Below are 27,796 nucleotides of genomic sequence, written 5' to 3' on the forward strand. Positions count from 1 at the left end.
CCTTTAGTTCACCCCTGGGACTGGACAGAGGCTCAGCCTGTGCGGCAACCTGAAGCTGTTCTTGCCAGTCCGAGCCGCGGCCCCTTTAAGAGGGGGTGGTGCTTCAGCTTGAGGAGAGGGACGTGGCCAGCGTGCGCGCCCTACGGAAGCCGGACTGCACTTCTTGCGAGGAGCAGGCAGGAGCGAGCAGAAGCGGCCGCGCGTCTCAGGCAGCAGGAGCCGCGGCGCGGTCGGAAGCGGCAGGAGCTGCGGACCGGTAGGAGGTAGCAGGAGGACCGGCGCGGTTAAGGCGAGCTTCTTCGGAGAAGCCATGGTGGCTTCCATTGATGGTGGAGGAGGAGGCAGGTCTCTGCAGTGAGTGGCCGGGACTTGTACCCCACTGGGAACCCTCCACGCCTCCCTACTCTTTCTCCGCCGCTCCCTATTTGGCAGCCCTGACTTCTTTGTGGGCATTTGGGCCCCAGTCGTCCGTGTGGGGGCGGTTGTGGGGTACTGGCGGTGGCAGCGTCTGCAACCCTGCCGGGAAGGCTATGCCTGTGTCCGACCCGCATCCAGCATCTAGCAGGAGGCCCTGAGCCCGTAGTGAAGCCCGGAGCCTGGGTCCCTCTGAGCTGGGGTATCCTAATTTTCATTTCCACGCACAGCGTGTGAATTCCCCTTTTTCTAAAACCACGCCCGCATTTCTTTTTTTTTTTTTGGAGACTGAGTCTCGCTCTGTCGCCCAGGCTGGAGTGCAGTGGCACAATCTCGGCTCACTGCAACCTCCACCTTCTGGGTTCAAGCAATTCTTCTGTCTCAGCTTCCTGAGTAGCTGGGACTACAGGCGCCCACTACGACGACACCAGGCTAATTTTTGTATTTTTAGTAGAGATGGGGTTTCACCATATTGATAAGGCGGGTTTCAAACTCCTGACCTCAGGTAATCCACCCAATTAGGCCTCCCAAAGTGCTGGGAATACAGGCGGGAGCCACTGTGCCTGGCTCCTCTATTTTTAAAAAAATTTCCAGGAATATTCAATAACTGTGAGATTATCTGCGTGTGGTTTTGAATTATAGTTTTCTAATGAATAGTTCATTTTGAGGACCTTATCTCTTATCTGTTCGATTTTATGTCTGCAGAATTGTCTGTTCAGGTCCTAGATTGGATTCTTTTGCTACTTTGTAGTGGTTTTTCGTGTACAGGTTAGATGACAACTCCTCATGAATTACATGATTGCCTGAAAGTCTTGCCTAATCTATCGGATTTCTTTTTTTTGAATTTGGAGAGTAGTTTTCTTTGCTGTGCAAAAACTTTTCAGGTTTGTGTAGTCCCACTTGGCAGTGTAATTTGGTATTGAGGATGGTGGGTCCTCACTTTGTATTTCTCAGGATTCCTTTAGACATTCATTGCTTTTGTGGTTCCCTGTAATTTTTAGCAATATGTATTTGTTTCTGTTAACTTTTTTTTCACAACATAAAGGTCCATAATTAGGGGTACATTTTCATGCATATAGATTGATTAATGATCAAATTAGGGTACTTAGGATCTCTATTCTCTCATACAGGTATCATTTTTGTGTGGAGAGAACATTCAAAATTCTCCCTTGTTGCTCTTCTGAAAAATATAGTATTGTTAACTCCAGTCACCAGACTGAGGAGGAGAACACTCAGATTTAGTCCTTTTATGTTAGGATAACTTGGTTTCCATAACTAATCCCCATTCCCCCTCCATCTCTCAGACTCTAGTTACCAATATTTTGCTTTCTACTTAAAATAAATGTCTTAAGATTTCACAGGCGTAGTATGCAGTGTGTGTCTTTCTGGGCCTACTTCATTACATTTAACATAATGTTTTCCAGGTTTGTCTGGGTTGCTCTAAATGATGCTGTTTCATTATTTTGATGGCCAAGGAATATTCCTGAATGTATACGAGAGTTTCTTGGTCTCTATATCTGTGGAAGAACAGGTAGGTTGAATGTATACCCAGTAGTGGGACTGCTAGATGGCATGGTATTTCTTTTTGTGTTTTATTCTTTGCAGGATTCCCAGCTTTTTTTTATAGTGTTAATACGAATTTATGTTTCCACAAACAGTTCCCTTTTCTGGAAACTCATACCAGAAGTTGTCTTTTTAAATATTTTAATATTTTTGTAATGTTCATTCTAGTTGGAATGAGATAAGATCTGAGTGTGGTTTTGATATACGTTTTTCTCATGAGTAGTAATATTAACCACGATTTTGTAATCATTGGGTCAGTTTCCTGACTTTGCACAAATATCTACTCAGGTTATTGACCCCAATTTTGGTCTGGTTATTTTTCTGTTTAGTTTTTTTGCCAGCTGATAGTGTTACTGGCTTGTGCCGTTCCAAAAATAACCCCTTATCCACTGTGCGTGTGTGCCCAAATTTTAAAATAATTTTTAGTATGCTTTTTCATTGTGTTCATTGTTTTCCTTTGCTGGGCACAAACTTCAGATTCACATGGTCCCACATTTGCATAATTTTTTGGTTAGCTGTGCTGTTGGTTACTAATCAAGAAAAAAAAAAATCACTACCAAAGCAGTCCATTGTCCATGATTTTTTCCCTTGTATTTTTGTTACTTTTTGTAAACCATGAGCGTACATCCAAGTTGCCCTAAATATATCTATACCTGAGGTTGTCTTTGTAGGATCTTTATGGTTGCAAGCTTTGTGTAGAATCTTTTAATCTTTTTGAGTTGATTATTGCACAATTAATACCATAAGAGTCCTGTATTATTCTTTAGCATGTGGATCTCTAGTTTTCAAAACTTCCCCATTGTGTCATTTTGGTGGTGTTTTGAAAAATGTTCACTCTGTATAAATTTGTGTTTAATATTGTGTACACAATGTTATTTGTGTTTAGTATTGTGCCCTCATTTTGCTCGCTGGTCTGTGTTTCTGTGTGTATGCTGGCAACACATGGGTTGGTTAACTAGGGATTTTTATTTAATTAGAACTCAGGGAATGTGATGCATCCCACATGGTTTGTATTTCTCAGGATAGCTTTGGAAATTCAGGGTATTTCACATTTCCGCATAAATTTTAGCATTTGTTTCTTCATATTTCTTAAAACACTATTTGCCATACATTAAATTTATGTAATTAGAAGGTACTAGGAAGATTTTGATACATGTATATGTTGATTAATGATCAAATCTGGTTATTTAGCATCTCTTCACCTCATATATATATATAGAGAGAGAGAGAGATGGAGTCTTGCTCTGTCACCAGACTGGAGTGCTGTGGCGCAATCTTGGCTCACTGCAACCTCCGCCTCTTGGGTTCAAGCAATTCTTCTGCCTCAGCCTCCCGAGTAGCTGGGACCACAGACATGTGCCACCATGCCTGGCTATTTTTTGTATTTTTAGCAGAGACGAGGTTTCACCGTGTTAGCCAGGATGGCCTCAATCCCTTGACCTCATGATCCACCCACCTCAGCCTCCCAAAGTGCTGGGATTACAGGCGTGAGGCACCACACCCGGCCCTCATGTATATATTTTTTGTATGATAATAACATTCAGAATCTTTCCTTCTAGCTTCTTTGAAACATATGATACATTTGTGTTTAGACTAGTCACCCTGCTGTAGAATAGAAGACCAGAATTGATTACTCTCATCTGAGAGTAACTTTGTACTCATTACTGATTCCTTCCAAGATCCCCTCCATCTCCCCAGCAGTCTCTAGTAATGCCTATTGAACTTTCCACTTCTAGAAGGTAAAGTTTTTTTCAGTCTACATGCTTGAGATATGTGACATGGGCCTTTCTCTACCAGGCTCATTCATTGGACTCGATGTTCTCCAGGTTTCTTCATATGGCTGCAGATGGCAGGATTTTCCAAAGCTTTATGGCTGGAACATGCTCCATGGTGTATCTATACAGCAGTTTCTTCATCCCCACAGCCGTATGGACAGGTAGGTTGGTTCTGTACCTTGACCACAGTTACAAGTGCTTCAGTACCCATGGAAAGGCAGATAGCTCTCTTCAAACTAGGGATTTCTACTGCTTTAAATGTGGTGGGGCTGCTAGCTGACATGGTAGTTGTACTGTGAATTTTTTCAGGAACATCTAGCTGTTTTTCATAGCTTGTATACTAATTTACAACCCCACCAATAGTATTTAAGAGGTTACCCTTCTGTAAGTCTACATTGGCTGGCGCCTTCAAAAATTTATGTTTTGTTTTTGGTAGTATTCATTCTGAGTGGAATGAGACAGAATCTTAGTGTGGTTTTCATGGACATTTTTGTGAGGATTAGTGATGTTGAGACAGTTACTTGAGAAATCCTCACATTGTTTACCATGGTGTCTGAACTAGTTTGCATTTCCACCAACAGCATCCCTCTTCTCCTCTGCCTCAATGGCATTCATTCTTGTGGACTGTGTCATAATCGTCACTCTGACCAGTGTGAAATACTATCTCATGGGCCTTTTGCTTTGCACTTCTCTGGTGATTACTGTGGTAGATAAATGTTGTCGTGTCTGTTTGTTGCTGTAAGCTGCCTTTTGAGATTCGTATTTTCATGCCCCTTGCCCTTTCTTCATTGGGTTTTTGTTTTGCTGATTTATTTGCTTAACATCTTTAAGGTAGATCCTGGATATTAGACTTCATCCAGGATCTAATTTGCTGATGTATTTGCTTAACATCTTTACAGTACATCCTGGATATTAGACTTCATCAGATGCATACATGGAAACATTTCTCCCATTGTGTAGGCCGTCTGTTTACTCTGTGGGTCATTTCTGCTATGCAGCAGCTCTTTTGTGTATTAGGTCACACTTGTCAATAATTGTTGTAGTTGCACTTGCTTTTGGATACTTAGGCATATTCATGCTGTGACAAATCCTCTGTCAAGAAGGATATTTCCTAGGTTCTCTTGCACGCTTTTCATAGTTTGCATTTATATCTTTGATTCATTTTATGTTTATTTCTGTACACCGTGAGACAGAGGAAGGGTCAACTATTTTTCTTCTGCACCTGTCTAGCCATTTATCCCAGCACCATCTATTGAGAAGAGGGAGTCCTTTCTTCATAGCTTATTTTTTGTGGATTTTGTTGAATATCAGATGGTATTAGGGGTCTGGGTTTACATCTGGGTCCTGTCATCTATTCCACTGCTCTGTGTGGAATGGGGTTCCAGCTTTTCAAGGAAATTTAAAATCGGTAAGTGTGACACAACCCATGTAGTTTGGATTTCTTTGGAAATTCTGGGTGTTTTGTGGTCCATATTAATTTCAGCATTGCATGTTTATGTATTTTTTTAAAAGATTAGCCATATGGTAAATATATACAATGGGGGGAATTAGAGTGGGGCATATTGGTTAGTGTAGCACAGAAGAATTATAAAATCCGGATATTTAGAGTCTCTATTATGACAAAGAGTTGTTAATTTCTTTGTGGTGAAAACATTTGGAATCTTCCAGATTTTGTGAAAAAGCTGCGATGTGCTAACCACTAGTCACTGTGCTGTGGCTCATAGAGGAGCAATTCATTCCTCTATCTAAGTATAACTTTATACCTATTTCTGATCTCTGCCCATGCCCCGTCTTCTCTCCATCCTCTGGTAACCACTGTTGTGCTTTCTAAACCTGTGCACTAAAGGCTTTTATTTTGAATGCTACATGAGTGAGATGTGGCAGTGGTTTTCTTTTTTTTTCTCTGCCTGGCATAGGTCATATACCATGAAGTCCTCCAGGTCCAAATGATGAAATTTCATTCTGTTTTTCTGGCTGAAGACTATTTTCTTTGTGTACATCCACCACAGTTACTTTATCCCTTCATCTATGGATGGGCAGGTAAGTTTATTCTTTATGTTGGCAATTGTGAAGAGTACTGCAGTCTATATAGGATAGTAGATATCTCTTGCATGGGCTAATTTCTTTTGTACCAAAAGTATACCTAGTAGTAGAATTGTTAGATGAAGTGATAGTCGTAGGTTTAATTTTTGGAGGAACCTCCCACTGGTTTCTGTGCTATGTATACTAATTGACATTCTTACTAAATGAATTTCTCTGTGGAAATTTACACCAGCGTTTGTGTCTCTTTTAATGTATTTTATTGCTTTGATAACATCCATTTGAATTATAGTGAAATGAGGTGTGTTGTTTTGATTTACATTTTTCTCATGATTTGTGATGTTACCCAGGTTTTTAAAATTTGTTTTCAATGTTATGTCTTCTTTGCAGAAATGTCTATTCAGGCTCTTTTGCCCCATTTTGTTTGGTTATTAGTTTCTCTTTTGTGTTTTTGGCTAGTAAGGAGTATTTGTTGCTTAGACATTTTGAATGCAGCCTTTTAGCAGATGTATGTTTGCCTAAACCTTTCCTGTGAACTTCAGAATAATTTTTCATTTTATTCATGGATTTTTTTTTTTTTTTGACTGCTTGGGCACAAACTCTAGAGTGTCTTGCTGTCCTACCTGTGTCTATTTTCTTGGTTCCCTGTGATGTAGGTTACTGATGAAGAAAAACAAAATCATGACCAAACCAATCCATCACTTACGATTTTTTCCCCCTGTATTTTTTTGTTTTGTTTTGGCACACTATAAGCACAGATCCACGTTGACCTAAATATACCCATACCATATGTCTTCTCATTGGAGGTGCTTGATGCTTTCAAGTTTTTTGTATGAGTCGCTAATTCATTTTGAGTTGATTGTTGTACCTTTTACACAATAGGGGTCCTATTTTATTTTCCATAGGGATATCCAATTTTCAAAACAATTTATTAAACAGATTCCCCCTTCTTTTCTGTGTCTTTTGGTGTGCTTTTACAAAATGTGTACACTACCTAGGAGTTTGGGTTTTTGACTCTGCTCCCTTTATCTGTCTATTGGTCTGGGTTTCTTGTTTAGTGCCAGTCATCTATTGTTTAGATAATAGCTTTTCAATGTAATTTCAAATGGAGGACAGTGATGCATCCCACATACTTTCTATTTCCAGGATTTCTTTCAATATTCAGGGTGTTTTATTGTTCCATGTGAATTTTAGCATCATTGGCATCCTTTTGATTTTTTTTTTGTTGTTTTGTTTTGTTTTGTTTTTTGGTATTTTTTTGTTTTTATTGAGACAGAGTCTCACTCTGTCGCCAGGCTCCAGGCTGGAATGCAGTGGCGCAATCTCGGCTTACTGCAACCGCCGCCTCCCGGGTTCAAGTAATTCTCCTGCGTCAGCCTCCCGAGTAGCTGGGACTACAGGCATGCGACCACAACACCCAGCTAATTTTTGTATTTTTAGTAGAGACGGGGTTACACCATGTTGGCCAGGATGGTCTCGATCTCTTGACCTTGTGATCCACCCACCTCAGCCTCCCAAAGTGCTGGGATTACAGGCTTGAGCCACCGTGCCCGGCCTTGTTTTGTTTTTAAAGAGATTACCCTAGAGAATATGTATGTAACTAGGGAATCCAGGGGCCATTTTGATATAGGTACACCTAGTATATTGTTCAAATCACAATATTTATCACCTGTGATGTCCTCTGGGTATTATTTGTCTGTGGAGAGGATATTCAGAATCCTTACCAGCTATTTGAAAAATACACTACAATATTAACCCTAGTCACCATGCTATAGAAGAGAAGGGCAGGATCGATCTCAGTTTTCTAAGTGTAGCTTTGTACCCGTTACGAATCCCTGCTCAGGCTCCCCCTTCCTCACAGCCTCTGGTAAGCACTGTTGAACTTTCTACTGCTATGAGGTCAAGTGTTTTAGATTCCATATTTGTAAGTTCATGCTGTATATGCCCTTCTCTGCTTGACTCATTTTATTTAACATAATATCCCTCAGGTTTTTCCATGTGGCTGCAAATGACTAGATTTCACCCATTTCTGTGGTTGAAGACTATTCCATTCTGGATGTATATTGCAGTTTCCTCTTTCCTTAATCAACAGATGAACAAGCAGGTGTATTTCCTATCTTGGCTATTGTGAGTACTGTAGTACACAGGGCAAGGCAGATATCTCTTCCACATAGGAATTTCATTGGTTGCAAAACAGCCAGTGGTGGGATGGCTAGATGAAATGGCATTTTTTGTTTGAGGAGCTTCCAGTTGTTTTTCCTAGTATCTGTACAAATTGACATTCCCACCTATAGGGTATGAGAAGATTTTCCCCTTCTGCAAGTCTATACCAGTCGTTTCCTTTTCAAACTCTTATTTTTGTTTTAAGTAACATTCATTCTGTGTGGTTGGAAGTGGTATCTCAGTGTGGTTTTTCTTGACATTCTCATGAGGATTAGAGCTTTTAAGAAACTTTTCTTTTACCTGTGTGTTAATTTCACATCTATTTTTCAGACATGTCTATTCAGGTCCTCTTCCCAGTCTTAGCTTACGTATTTGTTTTTGTTGCTGTTTTTGTTTTTTCCCCACATGGTAGTATTAGTTTCTTGCACATATTTTATAATTACTCCTTTCAAAAACAGAATTTTCCATAGTTTTATTTCAGTCTGTCAGATGCCTTCTCTTCTGGTCCATTGTTTTCGTTTCCCTGCATAAGATCCAGTGTTTTCCATAGTCCCACATGTTTATATATTAGTGGTGACTTTTGTGTGCAGTTAAAAATAGTGAAAACGATTGCCAACCCATGGTATTGTCTATGGTTCTTTTTCTTCAAATATTTATTTTCTTATTGTTATATTTTACACTTTACATCTTGTTAGTTACCTAGCTTGCTCAACATCATTTATTGAATAGACTTTTCCCATTCTGTCTTTGTGTTCTTTTGAAAAATGTGTTCACTGTATATACGTTGGGTGACATATGGGACTCCCTCAATCTATCCATTGGATAGCGTTTTTTAAAATTATACTTTAAGTTCTGGGGTGCATGTGCCAAACATGCAAGTTTGTTATATAGGTATAAATGTGCCTTGGTGAATTGCTGCATCCATCCACCCCTGTCGTCTACATTAGGTATTTCTCCTGTTAGCCCTCCCCAATCCCCCCACCCCCTGCTATCCCTCCCCTAATGCCCCCAATCCCCGACAAGCCCTGGTGTGTGATGTTCCCCACTCCCTCTTGTCCATGTGTTCTCATTGTTCAACCCCTGCTTATGAGTGAGAACATGCAATATTTGGTTTTCTGTTCTTGTGTAAGTTTGTTGAGAATGATGGTTTCCAGCTTCATCCATGTCCCAGCAAAGAAAATGAACTCATCCTTTTTTATGGCTGCAGAGTATTCCGTGTTGTATATGTGTCATATTTTCTTTATCAAGTCTGTCTTTGAATGGGTATTTGGGTAGCCTGTTTGGATACATACAGGTTTTAGTTGTTTTATCTTTTTGACCACTTATTACCTTTAGCTTCTTATATATGTTAGATAACAGTTCCTTTCAGACACATGATTTTCCATAATTTTATCGCAACCTGTAGAATACCTTTTCTTTGGGTTCATTGTTTTCTCCTTGAGAAATTTTAAAGTTGTCCTTTGTCTAACATGTTTATATTTGCTTTTGTTAATAGTGATTTCTGTGTCCCATTGGGAAACAGAGAGATGGTGAAGGCATTGTATTGTTTCTGGGTATAATCTCCCTATGTTTTTCTTTTGGCAACTGGTGTGCACAGATTCAAGTTTCTCCAAAATAGTCACCCTATGTTTTTTCTTGGGAGCTTTTTTGGTTTCAGGATTAGACTTAGGTGTTCATTTTCTGTTGATATTTGTGTCTTGTGCAACATAGGGATCTTACTTCAGTTCTCTGCACATGAATACCCAGGTTTCTGAACTTGGAGTCCTTTGGTGTGTTTCTGAAAAATGTGTTTATACTGTATAATTTTGGTCTGATTATTTGGCTCCATCATTTGGTCCATTTGGTTATCTTTCTATGTTTATGCCACTAATGGATGGAGAGGGTTGGTGTAAGTTTTGTTTTGTTTTCGTGTGTGTGTGTGTGTGTGTGTGTGTGTGTGTGTGTGTTTAGTTTTCAGTCTTGATTTTCTAAAAGAATATCTACTTTTACTGCTATTAACAATGTTATGAACACAGTGCCAGTTGGGTGGTTCATCAGTGTAGAATCTCTAACTCAATAGGGGTAAATGTTAATTAAATAATAGAAATAACAAAGACATTTATCAACAGAGGGCTTTCATCCACACATAAGTTCCAATATAAAAATGTTCAGTAGGCCAGGCACAGCGGCTCATGCCTATAATCCCGGCACTTTGAGAGGTCAAGGTGGGAAAATCGCCTGAGGTCAGGAGTTCAAGATCAGCCTGGTCAACATGGTGAAACCCCATCTCTACTAAAAATAGAAAAATTAGCTAGCTGTGCTGGCAGACACCTGTAATCTCAGCTAATTGGGAGGTGAGGAAGGAGAATAGCTTCAACTGGGAGGTGGAGGTTGCAATGAGGTGAGATTGTGCCATTGCACTCCAGCCTGGGGGACAGAGTGAGACTCCATCTCAAAAAAAAAAGAGTTTAGTAAACAAATGTCACTTATACTGTGTCAGAGTTATAAAGCAGTTAAACATTTCCCAAAAGTTTTGGAAGGATATATAAGATTGCTATAAGATCATTAACTAGATTGAGACACACTGAATACTACAGACAAATAGGACATATGGATATAAAAGTAAAAGTTACAAGTATTAGAAGGCATTGTATCAACATATGAGGATACTGTAGCATGAGCAGACATCCTTTATGGTAGGAGTGCAAGTGAGACTCAGCATTTGGAAATCCACTAATGCTATTAACCACATTCAGAGAGTTAATGAGACTGCCTTGTATTCATGTGCATAGATGTAAAAAGACACTGTCAAGATTCCACAGCATAGTATATTTTAAGAATTTAACCAAGTCAGAATTGCTGTAAAAATGTTTAAATTATGAAATGGATTTGTACAAATAAAAAATAATGAAACCACAATTTTAGAAAAGTATATTTAACAGTATGAAGAGGTCAGTGATTCTTTAATCAGTTGATAAATTGAGCTTGACTCCAATGTATCCACTATCTGATTGTGCTCTTGAGGTAAGAAAATGTGTTGCAAAGAACAATAAGTAAAAATGTCTATAAAAGTCTAAGTATAAAAAATAACTTTATTTCATGTATTGTAAATTCTTTGAAAGTGTGATGTTGATTCATAACTAGATTGAGAGAAAAATGAAGTACAGAATTCAAAAACTAAAATGAAACATACATGGATATTTGCTGTACAATAAAAACTGCAGTGGTAACAGAGGAGATGTAGGCTCTGAGGGTCTCACTGGTGACTGAAGCCCACAGGTAATGCAGCAAAGCCTTTGTCTCCCTGATGTTTGTGCCTCCTGCTGGTTGTGTGCTTTCACACATCAAGAGAGGACAATTAACATTTGAGCTAGATCATCTTTTGCTGTTGCCTGATGGGTGAGAGTTTTGCTGGCATAATCCATATTGTTATATGTTCTTGGGGCTCACAGGATTATTCTTGGTCATCTAAGGTGTTACTAACATTACTAAAACTTTATTACCTTCAACTGACTCCTAATTATTCTTTGAAATAACCAGACACACACGTTGTTTCAGTAATCCTTTCAGTTGGTGATTTGCCTGGTGGAGTACTATGTGAGGTCACCTCCCCTCAAATGACCCATAGGTGGTAAGAGTCTGTGAACAAACATTATCACAGAAGAGACCAACTACATGTAGACATGGAGTGGGTCATTACAAGACGGGGTAGCTAACCTGAACCCTAAGCTGGCACAGACAGAAGCCACAAACCTTTAGAGAGAAAAAAATTACTTATCCTCTAGAGATAAAATTACTTAAATCCTTTAGAGAGAAAAAGTATAAATATCTTTTGTTAAGAGAAACAGAGACCATCTACAGAGGACATAATAGTATTAAAATGTGGTCTCAATGTTCAGCTCCCACTTATGAGTGAGAACATGTCATGTCTGGTTATCTATTTCTGTGTTAGTTTACTGAGGATGATGACTTTAAGCTTCATCCATGTCCCTGCAGAGAATGTGATCTCATACCCTTTTATGGCTGCATAGTATTCCATGGTGTATATGTAGCACATTTTCTTTATCCAGTCTACGACTGATGAGGATATGAGTTGGTTCCATGTCTTTCCTATTGGGAATTGTGCTGCAAAAAACATACATGGAGCACATTGTGCTCAGAGCAAGATGGACTTCTGAGCAAGATGGAGCTTGGGGCAGATGGAGCTCGGGGCAGATGGAGCTCCAGGTGAGATGGAGCTCCAAGCATTATGAATCTCAGAGCACATGTTGCACAGAGTATAAGAGGGAGCTCCAAGCATATGGTCTCAGCGCAACATGGAGCTCAGAGCAGACAGTGCTCAGAGCAAGATGTGGAGCTTGGTGTGATTGGAGCTCTAAGCAGATGGAGCTCAGGGCAGATGGTGTTCAGAGCAAGATAGAGTTTAGAGTGGTTGGAGCTCTGAGCAGTTGGTGCTCAGAGCCAGATGGAGCTTGGAGTGATTGAAGCTCCGAGCAAGCTGGAGCTTGGAGCAGATGACGCTCTGAGCAGATTAAGCTTAGACAAGAAGGAGCTCCAAGCAAGATGGAGCTTGGAGCTGATGTTCTTCTGTGTAAGATGGAGCTCAGAGCTAGATGGAGCTTGGAGCTGATGTTCCACTGTGTAAGATGGAACTCAGAGCTAGATGGAGCTTGGAGCTGATGTTCCTCTGTGTAAGATGGATGTCAGAGCTAGATGGAGCTTGGAGCTGATGTTCCACTGTGTAAGATGGAGCTCAGATGTAAGATGGAGCTCAGAGTGATTGGAGCTTGGAGCAGATGGAGCTCTCAGCAAGATAGACCTCAGAGCAGACAGAGCTCCAAGCAGATGAAGCTCTGAGCAGATTAAGCTCAGACAAGAAGGAGCTCCAAGCAAGATGGAGCTTGGAGCTGATGTTCCTCTGTGTAAGATGAAGATCAGAGCTAGATGGAGCTTGGAGTGATAGGAGCTCAGAGCAGATGGTGCTCAGAGCAAGATGGAGCTCGGAGCAGATGGAGCTCTGAGCAATATGGAGCTCAGAGCAGATGGTGCTGAGAGCAAGATGGAGCTCGGAGCACATGGAGCTCAGAGCAGATGGTCCTCAGAGCAAGATGGAGATTGGAGCAGATGGAGCTCTGAGCAAGATGGAGCTCAGAGCAGATGGAGCTCAGAGCAAGATGGAGCTCAGAGCAAGATGGAGCTCAGAGCAGATGGAGCTCAGAGCAGATGGTGCTCAGAGCAAGATGGAGCTTGGAGCAGATGGAGCTCTGAGCAAGATCGAGCTCAGAGCAAGATGGAGCTCTGAGCAGATGGAGCTCTGAGCAAGATGGAGCTCAGAGCAGATGGAGCTCTAAGCAGATGAAGCGCTGAGCAGATTAATCTCAGAAAAGAAGGAGCTCAAAGCAAGATGGAGATTTAAGCTGATGTTCCTCTGTGTAAGAGGGAGCTCAGAGCTAGATGGAGCTTGGCGTGAAAGGAGCTCAGAGCAGATGGTGCTCAGAGAAAGATGGAGCTCAGTGATTGGACCTCTGAGCAAGATGGAGCTCAGAGCAGATGGAGCTCAGAGCAAGATGGAGCTTGGAGTGACTGGAGCTCTGAGCAAGATGGAGCTTGGAGCAGATGGAGCCCAGAGCAAGATGGAGCTTGGAGTGATTGGAGCTCTGAGAAAGATGGAGCTTGGAGCTGATGAAGCTCTGAGCAGATTAATCTCAGACAAGAAGGAGCTCTAAACAAGATGGAGCTTTGAGCTGATGTTCCTCTGGTAAGATGGAGCTCAGAGCTAGATGGAGCTCGGAGTGATAGGAGTTTAGAGCAGATGGTGCTCAGAGCAAGATGTAGCTCAGAGTGATTGGAGCTCTGAGCAAGATGGAGCTCAGAGTAGATGGAGCTCTGAGCAAGATGGAGCTTGGAGTGACTGGAGCATGGAGCAAGATGGAGCTTGGAGTGATTGGAGCACTGAGCAAGATGGAGCTCAGAGCAGATGGAGCTCTGAGCAGATTAAGCTCAGAAAAGAAGGAGCTCCAACCAAGATGGAACTTGGAGCTGATGTTCCTCTGTGTAAGATGGAGTGCAGAGCAAGATAGAGCTCTGAACAAGATGGTGCTCAGAGCAGACAGACCTCTGAGCAGTAAGGAGCTGTAAGCAAGATGGAGCTTGGTGCAGATATTGCTTGGTTTTAGGTGGAGCTCAGAGCAGATGGTGCTAACAGCAGGATGGAGCTCAGAGTGATTAGAGCTCCAAACAAGGTAGACCTTGGAGCTAATGGAGCTTTGCGCAACGTGGAACTCGGAGGAAATGTTATTCAGAGTAAGAAGGAGTTCCAAGCAAATGGTACTCAGAGCAAGATGGAGCTTGGATAAGATGTTGTTCACAGTGAGATGGAGCTCCGAGCAGATAGTGCTTAGAGCAAGATGGAACTCCAAGTAGATGGTACTCAGAACAAAATGGAGCTTGAAGTGGTTGGAGCTCTTAGGAAGATGGAGCTCAGAGAAAATGGAGCTCTGAGCAGATGGTGCTCAGAGCAAGATGGAGCTCAAAGAAGATGTTGTTCACAGTGAGATGGAGCTCCAAGCAGATGATGTTCAGTGCAAGATGGAACTCCAGAGTAATTGGAGCTCTGAGCAAGATGGAGCATAGAGCAAAGGAACTCTGAGCAGATGGGGTTTAGAGCAGATGGTGCTCAGAGCAAGATGGAGCTCCGAGCAAATTGTGCCCAGAACAAGATGGAGCTCAGAGTAGATGGAGCTCTGAGGATATAGTACTCACAGCAAGATGGAGCTTGGAGAGATTGGAGCTCAGAACAGATGGAGCTCACAGAAATTGCCCCCAACAAGATGGAACTCCAGGCAGATGGTAATCAGAGCAACCTGGAGCTCCAAGCAGATTTTGCTCAGAGCAAGATGAACCTCAGAATGATTAGAAACTCAGAAAAATAAAACTCTGTGCAGATGGTGCTTAAAGCAAGATAGAGCTCAGAGTGATTGGGCCTCTGAGCAAGATGGAGCTAGGAGGAGGTAGAGCTTTGAGCAAGAAGTACCTCCAAGTGAGCTGGAGTTTGCAGAAGTTGTTGCCTGGTGTAAGATGGAGCTCAGAGCAAGATGGAGCTTGGAGTGATTGGAACTGTGAACATTTCTCTGAGGAAGATGGATCTCTAAGCAAGAAGGAACGCTAAGCAAGATGGAGCTTGGGACAGACATTGCTCAGTTTTCGATGCAGCTCAGAGTGATGAGAGCTCCAAGCAAGATGGAGCTCAGAGAACATGCTGCTTACAGGAATGTTGAGCTTTGAGCAGATGGTACTCAAAGGAAAATGGAGCTGGAAATGACTAGAAGTCTCAGCAAGATGGACCTAGGAGAAGACAGCTCTGAGCAGATGGAGCTCAGAGCAACATGGAGTTTGGAGTGCTTGGAGCTCTGAGAAAGATGGAGCTTGAAGCAAGTGGAACTCCAAGGAGATGAAAGTCTGAGCAGATGGTGCTGAGTGCAAAATGGAGCTCAGAGTGGTGGGAGCTCTAAGCAAGATGAGCTCAGAGCAGATGGCGCTTCAAGTAGATGGTGCTCAGAGCAAGATTGAGCTTGGAGTGATTGGAGCTTCGAACCAGATGGAGCTGGGATCAGATAGACCTCTGAGCAGCAAGGAGCTCCAAGCAAGATGGAGCTTGGAGCAGATATTGCTGGTGTAAGATGGACCTTGGTGCAGATAGTGCTTAGAGCAAGAGGCAGCTCAGAGTGATTGGCACTCCTGAACATTGATCTGTACAGTTGGAGCTCTGAGTAAAATGCAGCTTGGAGTAGATAGAGCTCTGAGCAAAAATGAGCTCTAAGTGAGATGGAGTTTGGAGATGTTGCCAGGTTTTGGAGTTCAGAGCAAATGGAGCCCACAATGATTACAGCTCCAAGCAAGGTGGAGCTCAGCGCACATGTTGCTCAGAGTAAGATGAGCTCCAACCAGATGGTGCTCAGAGCAAAATGGAGCTGGAAGTGATTGGAACTCCCAGCAAGATGGAACGCAGAGTGATTAGAACTTCCAGAAGCTCAGAGTAAATGGATCTGACTAGATGAAGCTCCGAGTAAGATAAATGCCTATGCAGATGGTGTTCAGAGAAAGTATAGTGCCTGCAGTGATTGGAGCTCTGAGCAAGATGGAGCTTGGAATAAATAGAGCGTGAAGCAAGAAGGATCTCCAAGCGAGATGGAGCTTGCAGCACATGTTGCTTGTTGTAAGATGGAGCTCAGAAAAGATGCTTACAGCAAAATTGAGCTCGGAATGATTGGCATTCCAAACATTGCTCTGAGCCATTGGAGTTTGGAGTAGAGAGTGCTCAGAGCAAGATGGCGTTCAGAGTGATTGGAGCTCCGAGCAAGCTGGAGCTTGGAGAAGATGGAGCTCAGAAAAGATGATGCTTAGAGTAAGATGGAGCTCTGAGCAGATGATGCTCAGAGCGAAATGGAGCTCAGAGTGATTGTAGCTCCAAGCAAGCTGGAGCTGAGGGCAGATGGACGTGGAAAAGAGGCACATCATTTGTGGTATATTTCATTCACTCATGGTGACTTTTTAAACAACACATTATTTAGACATCATTTGGGGAAAAAATGAACACTCAGCATTTATGTTTTGCAGTCTTACAGAAGGAATTTCTAGCAGATTTTAGTACCAAACTCCTAGTGAAGGAACAGATCAGATGTTTATTGGCCACATAGACTATGATGCCAGTCCTAGAATCACCTTGCAATGGAAAGTTTAATGACAGTTTAGGTCTCACCAGAATACATAATCCAAGAGAAGACTTAAGGATTTCTATGTCAAGCTCATTGTCTTCAAATATCAGAATGGAGAACTGCTTGTCAAAGGTTAGTTACAGTATCTCTTTAGTTTTTAGATTTCTAACATAATTCTTGTATTTTTCGGTTAACAGATCAGAGCAGGTCCAAGAACACATTAGAAATCTTATAGACCAGGCCTCTCACCTTTGGTAAAGAGGTATTAAGAGTTGGCTCAGCTGGGGTGTCGCCTGATCTTCAGTCCCATAGCTCTTCCCTTTCCTGGGACCCCTGGCCTCTATCTTCCTTCTCCTTTTTGAGCCTTGCTCTCTGAATCTTCTCAGTTTATTTCCTCCCACCTAGAAATCATCAGACTTCAAATGGTCTTGTGATGGGGATATCAACCTCTTTCTTTCCCTCCAGGACAACCAAGTCCCTATATGTCGCCTCTGGACAGCACAGGTGAAATCTTCTGAGAGACAACAGTCATCAAAACCGCCTCACCATGACAGCAAGCAAGGAGGAAGGCCTGAAGACCCTCGATCCCCCTTTTCAGCAGGAAGTATCTACAGAGAGTGACCTCTGCCCCATCTCCCAAAAGATTTCTGGGTCCCAACCACTTGAAGGAGAAATGTAAGCATAGACAGTCACATATGAGCAGGCACAATGGGGAGGTATCCATGTTGGAAAGAACCCCCCGGAACACCTCTTTGGATGCTCAGTACTCACTCCATCTTCAAACTGTCAGAATGTTGTTAACTAGATCATGATAAGGAAATACGGCAAAGGAGAATTCCTGAGAGCTGAGCAGGCACAATGAGTACAAAATTGACTGCTATGCCTTTCCTGGGTGGTGGTAATATGCAGTGCCACCATTAGGTACGATTTGTATTGATGTTTCCCATGCATGTGCATTAAGCACGGTAAGGGTGGATCCCCTGAACTTTGGTGAGAACTGGACAAAGAAAGAACCGAGGCAATAGAAGATCACAATGCAGAATGTCATGGGGATGTTTCCCGCAGGGTCAGCCCCCTCCTCTCTTAGAGTGTATTTGTACTTTCCCAATAAAACTTTTCTTTATTTACAAATTGGTCTTTTGTGTAAATTCTTTCTTCCATGAAGACACCAAGGATCGCCCAGGCAACATCTTCATGTGATTTCACCCATAATAAGAGTCTATTTCTGGGGATCTCAAAGTCAATACAATAATGACAAGGAGTATCAATTACAGAGTTGGTAAGGAAAAAAATAGTTCAACTGTGGTTGACTTATTAAGAAACTTATCCAGAGTTTGACTGTTGACAACTGGGTGAAAATCACAAAAGCCAGGTGCTAAGCCCAGGAGTTCAAGGATGTACTGTGAAATGATGGTGCCAGTGAACAGCCACTGCACCCTATCACTGCAGCCTGGGCAACAGCATGACCCTGTCTTTTGAAAATACTACAATTATAAAACATTTATTTTAACAAACATAAATTGTAACTTTTTTGTCTCGTTATTTTAAAAATTCAGTCAATTCACTTTAACTTACAGTTTTGATGGTGTTTTTATGATCTCCTCAATGCCCAGAAAAGTAATATAAGCCCATGTTAAATGAGGCCTCAGACTTCTTTCTTTACCCGGGTTCATGTACTAACACATCATAAAAAAACAAATCTAATGTTTTTGGGAAAGCATTGCAGCAGATAAAAGAGAACAAGTTAAATGGTTTTTCTAATACATAAATTACAAACTCCCTGCTAGTCGATTTAAAAAATCTTATTGCTTTGTGTTATTTCTTTACAAAAATGATATGATGAGAGTTTAAGTGCTTTAGAGTCATGAAATTTTGCCACTGGGTGGGAAAAGAAAATGAAAACTTCTGTAAATTAAGCATGATGAAAATGTAACTGTTCTCAGTTTTTGCCAGCAAAATCAATTAGTATGTCATTTTACAAGATGACAATGAATAGTATACTAATGAAGATTTATAGTTTGCCAAGTCATGTTAGGCTTAATACATGATTCAGAATTATTCTGTCAAGATAGAAAGGTGTGATTCCATAATCACTGTAGGATGCCTTAAAAGAATTTTAATATGGTTGCTGTCTACTACATTCTTAAGTTACAGAAAGAGGATGCGTTCTGGAGTTGTTGGTAAGTGTAAATTGATTTTAAACAGTGATGAACTTTCTGGATGCTTCTTTCATGTTGGATTTTGATATTATTTTCAAGCAGAAGCCATTTTTTTTCATTCTGTGATGAGCCAAAGAATGGCATAACAACAAGAACTCAATGAAGATATCTAGAGAGTAGTGCATGGATTTTATATCTGTCCAGTGCATTTAGACTGCTTCTTGCAAATTGCATTTGTCATGGACACAAGAGCCAGAAAGATAGAAGAAAAAGCCGTTTTCCACCAAATATTGACAAAAATCTGGAGAGGGGAGTGGATATATATGTAAAGGCCATCTACAGAAAAGCTCAGTGGAGTGTAAATTGTGCAGGTTCTTTACAGACAAATATGGTTCCACACTATGAAGACTAGAACAGATTGTGTTCATGTATAATAAACATAATGATAACTTGCTTCTAAAAAACATGGAAACAAATGTCCCAATTCAGGTGCCTTAAAACCTGGTAAATTGCCTCCACAAATAGTTCTAGGCAACATATTTGAAATAGCTAAATATTTGCCTTATGACTCTAAGTATATTGGATTTCAGAAATGAAAAGTCAACATTCTGAGATGAGAGTAGGTGATACAATGAAAATTGAAATCAAGTACTTTTATCATGTTTTCTTCTTGTAGAGAATTCGAAAACTAAATGAAGAGATCCCAGAAACATTTACCTAAAAAAGTGCCATGAGGAATTTTTCTGCTTTTGGCCTTGAAGACCAAAATGATTATTCTGTGACAGCTCTCACTTAGAGAACAATAAGATATGTGGAATACATCTATCCAGGATTTGTTGTCTCTGGTGTGACTAGAGCCTTTTTGATGAAAGTGCCTTGCATCACATTTCAGATGTTAGATATAAGTGATACAATCCTACAGAACATCACAGATTTAGCAGAAGCTATTATTAAATGTAAAGAGAAGTATGACCCAGGATTCTATATTGATTGTCAGGGAACAATATTCATTTCTGTAATCAGGCATGCTTCCTTTGACAAAGTTTATGATAGCAAACCTCACAAGGGCAACCAGAACTCTGCGGTGTTCACTCCTCACACCTCAGACCACTACAGTGTAGTAAAGATGACAGCCAAGATAGACACGCACTTTTTGATGACCAATCTTTGGAACTTGAGACTGAAAATGTACACTTCATCAGATTATTTTCCTTTTAGCACCTCCAGGTGTAATTTTGACAGTACTTGGTATTGGGCTGATGACACAATGAGGAAATATAAACTATTGATACTGGACTTCTGCAGTACAGTAACAGCCATGTGCAAGGCTATTGAAAAAGTAAAGACTGGTGATAGCCACATGTTTTTCTGCATGGCATTATCATCTTAACTGTAGATGTGTGCTTTCACAGCATGATGTTTCTAGTATTTAGAAATGGACCTTATGCATCATACACTTCATAAGAGCTTAGAAAGCTCTCACCTAGGTATTACTAAATGCCAAACATCTCACTGTGTATGCCATATTATCCCACAGCCAGAATTCATTCTGGGTGAGATGCTGATCTTGGCTGCTAAGGAAGTGATGTGTGGGTGCCAGGTGTCTCTCGCTGTCTGTGAGTCTGTAGCAAAAAGGAGAACACTGAAAGGCACTAAGTTTACTGCCACCCTTAGAGGAACTTCTCAAAGAAACAGTTTTTAATTCTCCCCATCTGAGTGTTGTAGTCATATGTGGCCAACACCAACCTGGGTTTTCACAGCAATTACTCGATAATGATCCAAATCACATTCAAGTTCACATTCTAAATCTTAGGTCCTACAGAAACTCTGATAATGTCCTATAGGCCTTTCAGTAGCTAAAAATTAGTTTAAAAAATAATTTTAATTTGGCTTGCTCACTTTTTCAACAGAATGCACTGGTGAGTCCTGCTCTGTCCTTGTATTTTATATGTGTGGCTATCCCTCTTGCTGTGTTGGAAGTCAATGTTCCAGAATGTCAGCTTCTCCAAATACCTATGTATAGAGAAAAGAGAAACTCTTCAAGTCAAAAGAGTGTATGTTGTTTCATGGGGATCTCCAGCCTTATATTTGGAACTCTAATGTTTACCACACAGAAGATGGTTTTTAATATTTTATTTTTAATTTTGTGGGTACATAGTATTTATGTCATACATGACATGTTTTGATATGGAGGCATGCAATATGAAAAAAAGCACATCATAGGGAATGCGGTATCCATCCCCTCAGTCATTCTTCACTTGATCTTAGTCAAAAGGCCGAGAAGCGATACCCTCAGTCATTCTTTAAGTTAAACACATTCCAATTACACTCTTTATGTTATTTGCAAATATTAAGTTATTATTGACTATGGTCACCAGGGTTTTATTATTTCTATTTTTCCACTAATAATTCCCACTCACTCTTTCACTACCCTTCCCAGCCTCTGGTAACCATCCTTCCACTGTCTATATCCATGAATTTAATTGCTTTGATTTTTAGATCCGAGAAATAAGTGAGACCATGTGACATTTGATCATAAAACCTTTGCTATGGCCTATGTCCAGAATACTATATTCTAGACTTTTGTCTCCGGCTTTTATAGTTTTAAGTTTTACATTTAGGTCTTTATTCTATCTTAAGTTGATTTTTTTAATATGTTAGAAGGAAGTTGTACAATTTCACTCTTCTGAATATAGCTAACCAGTTATCCTAGTACCATTCATTGACTAGGGAATCCATTCCCCATTGCTTCTAAAATCAGATGGTTGTAAGAGCGCAGCCTGCAACCTTCTCTAAGCTGTTCCATTGGTTTTGTGTTATGATTTCTGTATCAGATCTATGGTGCTTGCTTACTATAACCTTGGAGTATAGTTTGTGAACCCCCAAAATCTGAGACAGGTATCAGTTAATTTAGAAAGTTTAGTTTGCCAAGGTTGAGGATGCACACCTGTGACACATCCCCAGGAGGTCCAAATGACTTGTGGCCAAGATCGCAAGGGCACAGCTTGGTTTTATACATTTTAGGAGAATATAAGACATAATTAAATATATGTGTAAGATTTACATTTGTTTTGTCTGAAGTGATAGGATAACTCAAGGTGAAGATGGGAAAACTTGAAGTGGAGAGGAGGCTTTGAAGTTATAGGTAGACAAGAGAGAAATAGTTGCATTCATTTTTCTGACTGGACTTTCCAAATGAAGCAGTCAGATATGAATTTATCTCAGCACAGGATGACTCTGAATAGAATTGAAGGCAGGTTTGCCCTAACCAGTGTCCAGCTTGTCTTTTTTTTTTAACTCAATAATTTTGAGCCAAAGATTTATTTTCCTTTCACTTTTTCCCTTTTTTTTTTAAAAAAAAAAAAAAAAAAAACTATGGGAAATTATCACATTTCAAAATGGCTGAATAGGAACAGATCCGGTTTGCAGTTCCCAGTAAGATCGATGGAGAAGGTGGGTGATTTCTGCATTTCCAACTGAGGTACCCAGTTCATCTCATTGGGACTGGTTGGAGAGTGGGTGCAGCCCACAAAGAGCAAGCCAAAGCAAAGTGGGGAATCGCCTCCCGCAGGAAGCAGAAAGAGTCCAAGGATTTCTCTCCCCAAGCCAGGGAAGCCATGAGAAACTGTACCAGGAAGAATGATGCATTCCAGCCCAGATACTGTGATTTTTCCATGGTCTTCATAACCAGCATATTAGGAGACTCCCTCCAGTGACTATGCCATCAGGGCCCTGGGTTTCAAGAACAAAACTAAGCAGCCATTTGGGCAGACATGGAGCTAATGGCAGGAGTTTTTTTTTTTTTTTTTTTCTCACACCCCAGGCACACCTGGAATGCCTGCGAGACAGAACCCTTCACTCCCTGGAAGGAGGGCTGAAGACAGGGAGCCAAGTGGTCTGGCTTAGTAGGTTCCACCCTCATGGAGCACAGCAAGCTAAGATCCACTGGCTTGAAATTCTAGCTACGAGCACAGCGATGTGAGGTCAATCTGAATTCTAGAGAAATCAGGCAGAGAGAAACAAATGTACTCTAAATTTTGTTCACAGGAGTATACTCAATTGTTAAAAGCTGTAGATAGCTCGAAAAAAAATTTCTTGTCTCCGAAAAACAAAACGAGGTTCAGCAGTTTTAGGCAAAAAGATAAAAAGGATTACGTCAGTTTTCTGTTGGTTCAGTCCATTCAGTTAACTCTTGTTCTGCTTGATATTCATGAGCATTTCAGCTCTTAATGGGTCCTGTACATTTTTATTTCAATGTCACAATCTCTAAAAATATAAGAAACCTGCATTTATGAGCACCTGTTAAAGTGCAATAACTGATTGTAAATCATCTTTTCAAGAGGATCAAAACAAAATAACAAATGTCTGTGAATGACAAAATTTCCAGGGTAGTTGTAGTCAAAGAACACAATTGAGAAATAAATTTGGTTATTTCCTTGTTTTACAATAGCTTAACATAATGACCTAAATTATGACTCACAGCACACACTCAGACATTAGAATTTGAAATATTCCATATGATTTTGGTAGCTATATAAATATTATTCACTAAAATATGTCCTGAAAAAGGTTAAACATTGTTTCTATCCCATGTAACTAAACATGTCAAATAATCCTGTTTACCTATCTTCTGGATGTTCCGGAGGTCTTCTGTAGCATCCAAAATATAGACATCAGAACAGACAACCTTGAAACAGAAGTTTCATTTGGGGAAGGCTACCAAACAGATTAAAGGTTTAAAACACGTGATATTATAAAATCGTGTTCAAATAAACATGTTATTATAATTAAGGATATCCTCCGTAACTCATTTTATGACACCAATATAATTCTGATATCGAAACCTGACAGAGACATAAATTAAAACTATATTACAAAGCTACAGTAATTAAAACAGCATAGTACTGGTAACAAAACAGAGATATAGACCAGTGGAACAGAACAGAGGCATCAGAAATAATGCCACATATCTACAACCATCTAATCTTTGACAAACCTGACAAAGATAAGCAATGGGGAAAGGATTCCCTATTTATAAATGGTGTCGGGAAAACAGGCTACCTATATGCAGAAAACTGAAACTGGATCCCTTTTTTTTAATTGCATTTTAGGTTTTGGGGTACATGTGAAAAACATGCAAGATTGTTGCATAGGTACACACATGGAAGTGTGATGTACTGCCTTCCTCCCCATCACCTATATCTGGCACCCTTTCTTACACCTTAATACAAAAATTAACTCCAGATGGATTAAAGATTTAAACATAAAACCTAACACCATAAAAACCCCAAAACAAAACTGAGGCAATACCATTCAGGACATAGACATTGGCAAGGAATTCATGACAAAAACACCAAAACCAATGGCAACAAAAACCAAAATAGACAAATGGGATCTAATTACTAAAGAGCTTCTGCACAGCAAAAGAAACTATTATTAGAGTGAAGTGGCAACCAACAGAATGGGAAAAGATATTTGCAATCTACCCATCTGTCAAAGGGCTAATATCCAGAATCTACAAAAAACTTAAACAAATTTACAAGAAAAAAACAAATGAGGAAGATCCAAGATGGCCGTTTGGGAACAGCTCAGGATTGCAGCTCCAAGTGAAAGCACAGAGGGTGAGTGGACACCACATTTCCAGATGGATTTTTATTGCCCACAGATCAGGAGATTTCAGGCAGAGGAGCCCCACGGGTTGCCAGCATGGCTGTTTTGGCTGATGTGACTGTTCTGGCTAGCGCAGCTGTTTTGGCTGACATGCCTGCTTTGCATGGCGTGGCTGCTTTGCCAGAAACCCGGCGTGACAGTTCTCTGTACAAAATACACTAGTCTGGGTGCCCTTTTAGCTGGTGACTGGAGCCTTGGGAAGTCTCCCATTCATCTGATTAAAAAGGGGACTGAACAGGGAGCCAGGCCAGGAGGCTCCTGGGCAAAAAAAAGGGCCACGAATATCAGTGCCACCACTGTTTAAGCCGGCGCAGTGAGTCACAGCACAGGAAATCACACAGATCCCGGCGCCTTTTCAACAGGCGACTGGAACACATGGGAGAGAGTCGACTATTCAACTAAAAAAAAAAAAAAGGCTCTGAGGCAGGGAGCCAGGTGATCAGGCTCGGCTTGTCCCACCCCCACAAAAGAACAGCAATCAGAAACTGGATTGAGAGTGTCACAGCAAGCACAGCTGAACCCAGGTGGGTCCAGCTCTGTGGGGGAGGGGCGTCCACCATTACTGAGGCACTCCACCACTATGGATGTAGCCCGTCATTGCTAAGGAAACCCACCATTGTCAAGGCAACCTGCCATTACAGAGAGAATCTGCCAATACAGAGGTGGGCCACCATTGCCGAGGCAGTTCTAACTACACCCATATAAAGAGGACTGCAGGAAAGTTCACATGGCAGCTGGGCTGAGCCCACAGCGGCTCAGCAAAGCCTCTGCAGGCAGATAGTGCCTAGGCTGCCTCCTTGCTGGGCAAGGCAGCCCTGAAAAAAAAGGCAGCAGCACAACAGAAACTCATAAATAAAGCCCTAACTCCCTGGAACAGAGCACCTGGGAACAAAAAGCGGTTTATGAGTTCTGCTGCAGCAGACCTGAATGTACCTGCCCAGGAGCTCTAAATGAAGAACGGAGCTCACAGCTCAGCACTTGAGCTCCTATAAAGGACAGACTGTCTCCTCAAGCAGCTCGCTGACCCCCATATAGCCAAAGAGTCACCTCATAAAGAAGAGATTGACATTTGGCAGGTATCCTTCTGGGACAAAGATAGCAGAAGAAGAAACTGGTAGCAACCCTTACTGTTCTACAGCTGCTACAGGTGATCCCCAGGCAAGCAGTGCCTGGAGTGGACCTCAGCAGTCCTAAAGCAGAGAGGCCAGATTGTTAGAAGAAAAACTAAGAAACAGAAATAGCTTCATCATCAACAAACAGAATGTCCACTCAGAGACAAATTCTGAAAGTCAGCAACTACAAAGATGACACGTGGATAAATTCACAAAGATGGGAAGAAACCAGCGCAAAAATGATGAAAACACCCGAAACCAGATCACCTCTCTTCCTACAAGGGATCACAACTCCTCACCAGCAAGGGAACAAGACTGGATGGAGAATGAGTGTGATGAAATGACAGAATCAGGCTTCAGAAGGTGGGTAATAAGAAATTTCTGTGAGCTAAAAGAACATGTTCTAACCCAATGCAAAGAAACTAAGAACGTTGAAAAAAGATTGGATGAAATGCTAACGAGAATGACACTTAGAAAAGAATATAACTGAATTCATGGAGCTGAAAAACACAACATGAGAACTTTGCGCAGCATGCACAAGTTTCAACAGCTGAACTGAACAAGCAGAAGAAAGGATATCAGAGGTCAAAGATCAACTCAATGAAATATAACGAGAAGGCAAGATTAGAGAAAAAAGGGTAAAAAGGAGTGAGCAAAGTCTCCAAGAAATGTGGGACTATGTGAAAAGACCTAATCTATGTTTGATAGGTGTACCTGAATGTGATGAAGAGAGTGAATCCAAGCTGGAAAATACTCTTTAGGATATTATCCAGGAGAACTTCCCCAACCTAGCAAGGCAGGCCAATATTCAAGTCCAGGAAATACAGAGAACACCACAAAGATATTCCTCAAGAAAAGCAACCCCAAGGCACATAATTTTCAGATTCACCAGGGTTGAAATGAAGGAGAAAATGCTAAGGGCAACCAGAGAGAAAGGTCGCGTTACCCACAAAGGGAATCCCATCAGACTCAAAGCAGATCTCTCGGCAGAAACCCTACAAGCCAGAAGAGAGTGGGGACCAATATTCAACATCCTTAAAGAAAAGAACTTTCAACCCAGAATTTCATATCCAGCCAAACTAAGCTTCATAAGTGAAGGAAAAATAAAATCCTTTGCAAACAAGCAAGTACTCAGAGATTTCATCACCACCAGGCCTGCTTTACAAGAGCTCCTGAAAGAGGCTCCACACATAGAAAGGAACAACCAATACCAGCCACTCCGAAAATAAACCAAATGGTAAAGAGCATCAACACAGTGAAGAATCTGCATCAACTAACGGGCAAAACAGCCAGCTAGCATTAAAATGGCAGTATCAAATCCACACATAACAATATTAGCCCTAAATGTAAATGGAATAAATGCCCCAATCAAAAGATACAGACTGGCAAACTGGATAAAAAGCCAAAACCCATTGGTGTGCTGTATCCACGAAACCCATCACACATGCAAGGATACACAAAGGCTCAAAATAAAGGGATGGGGGAAGATTTACCAAGGAAATGGAGAACAAAAATAGCAGGATTTGCAATTCTCGTCTCTGATAAAATAGACTTTAAAGCAACAAAGTTCAAAAGAGACAAAGAAGGACATTACATAATGGTAAAAGGATCAATGCAACAAGAAGAGCTAACAATCCTAAATATATACACACCCAATACAGGAGCAGCCAGAAACATAAGGCAAGCTCTTAATGACTTACAAAGAGACTTAGACTCCCACACAATAATAGTGGGAGACTTTAACACCCCATTGTCAATATAAGACATATCAATGAGACAGAAAATTAATAAGGATATCCAGGACTTGAACTGAGACCTGGAAAGCAAACCTAATAGACATTTACAGAACTCTCCACCCTAAATCCACAGAATATACATTCTCAGCACCACATCACATCTATTCTAAAATTGACCACATAATTGGAAGCAAATCACTCCTCAGCAAATGCAAAAGAATGGATATCATAACAAGCATTCACTCAGACCACAGTGCACTCAAGTTAGAACTCAGAATTCAGAAACTAACTCAGAACTGCACAGCTTAATGGAAACTGAACAGTGTGCTCTTGAATGTTGACTCGATTAACAATGAAATGTAGGCAGAAATAAAGATGTTCTTCGAAACCAATGAGAATGAAGTCACAACATACCAGAATCTCTGGGACACATTTAGCACTGTCTCTAGAGGAATATATATAGCAATAAGT

The 27,796-nt window shown here is 40.9% G+C and overlaps 1 long non-coding RNA gene across 3 annotated transcripts; it reads left to right on the plus strand.

Moving 5' to 3' along the window:
* Nucleotides 1–145: 145 nt before the first annotated feature.
* Nucleotides 146–19,952, plus strand: LOC116544920. 3 transcript variants are annotated; one of them, XR_004266098.1, is made up of 5 exons: nt 146–354; nt 1,839–1,945; nt 3,775–3,913; nt 5,669–5,792; nt 17,114–19,952. It is a non-coding gene; the product is annotated as an uncharacterized LOC116544920 (long non-coding RNA). The 3 variants fall into 3 exon arrangements; XR_004266099.1 differs by lacking the exon at nt 17,114–19,952 and adding an exon at nt 7,781–8,978 and having other exon boundaries at nt 148–354; nt 3,804–3,913; XR_004266097.1 differs by having other exon boundaries at nt 150–354; nt 3,804–3,913.
* Nucleotides 19,953–27,796: the final 7,844 nt, after the last annotated feature.

Source organism: Sapajus apella, unplaced genomic scaffold (genome assembly GCF_009761245.1).
Source record: "Sapajus apella isolate SASKATOON/1434 unplaced genomic scaffold, GSC_monkey_1.0 scaffold236, whole genome shotgun sequence".
Lineage (NCBI taxonomy): Eukaryota > Metazoa > Chordata > Mammalia > Primates > Cebidae > Sapajus > Sapajus apella.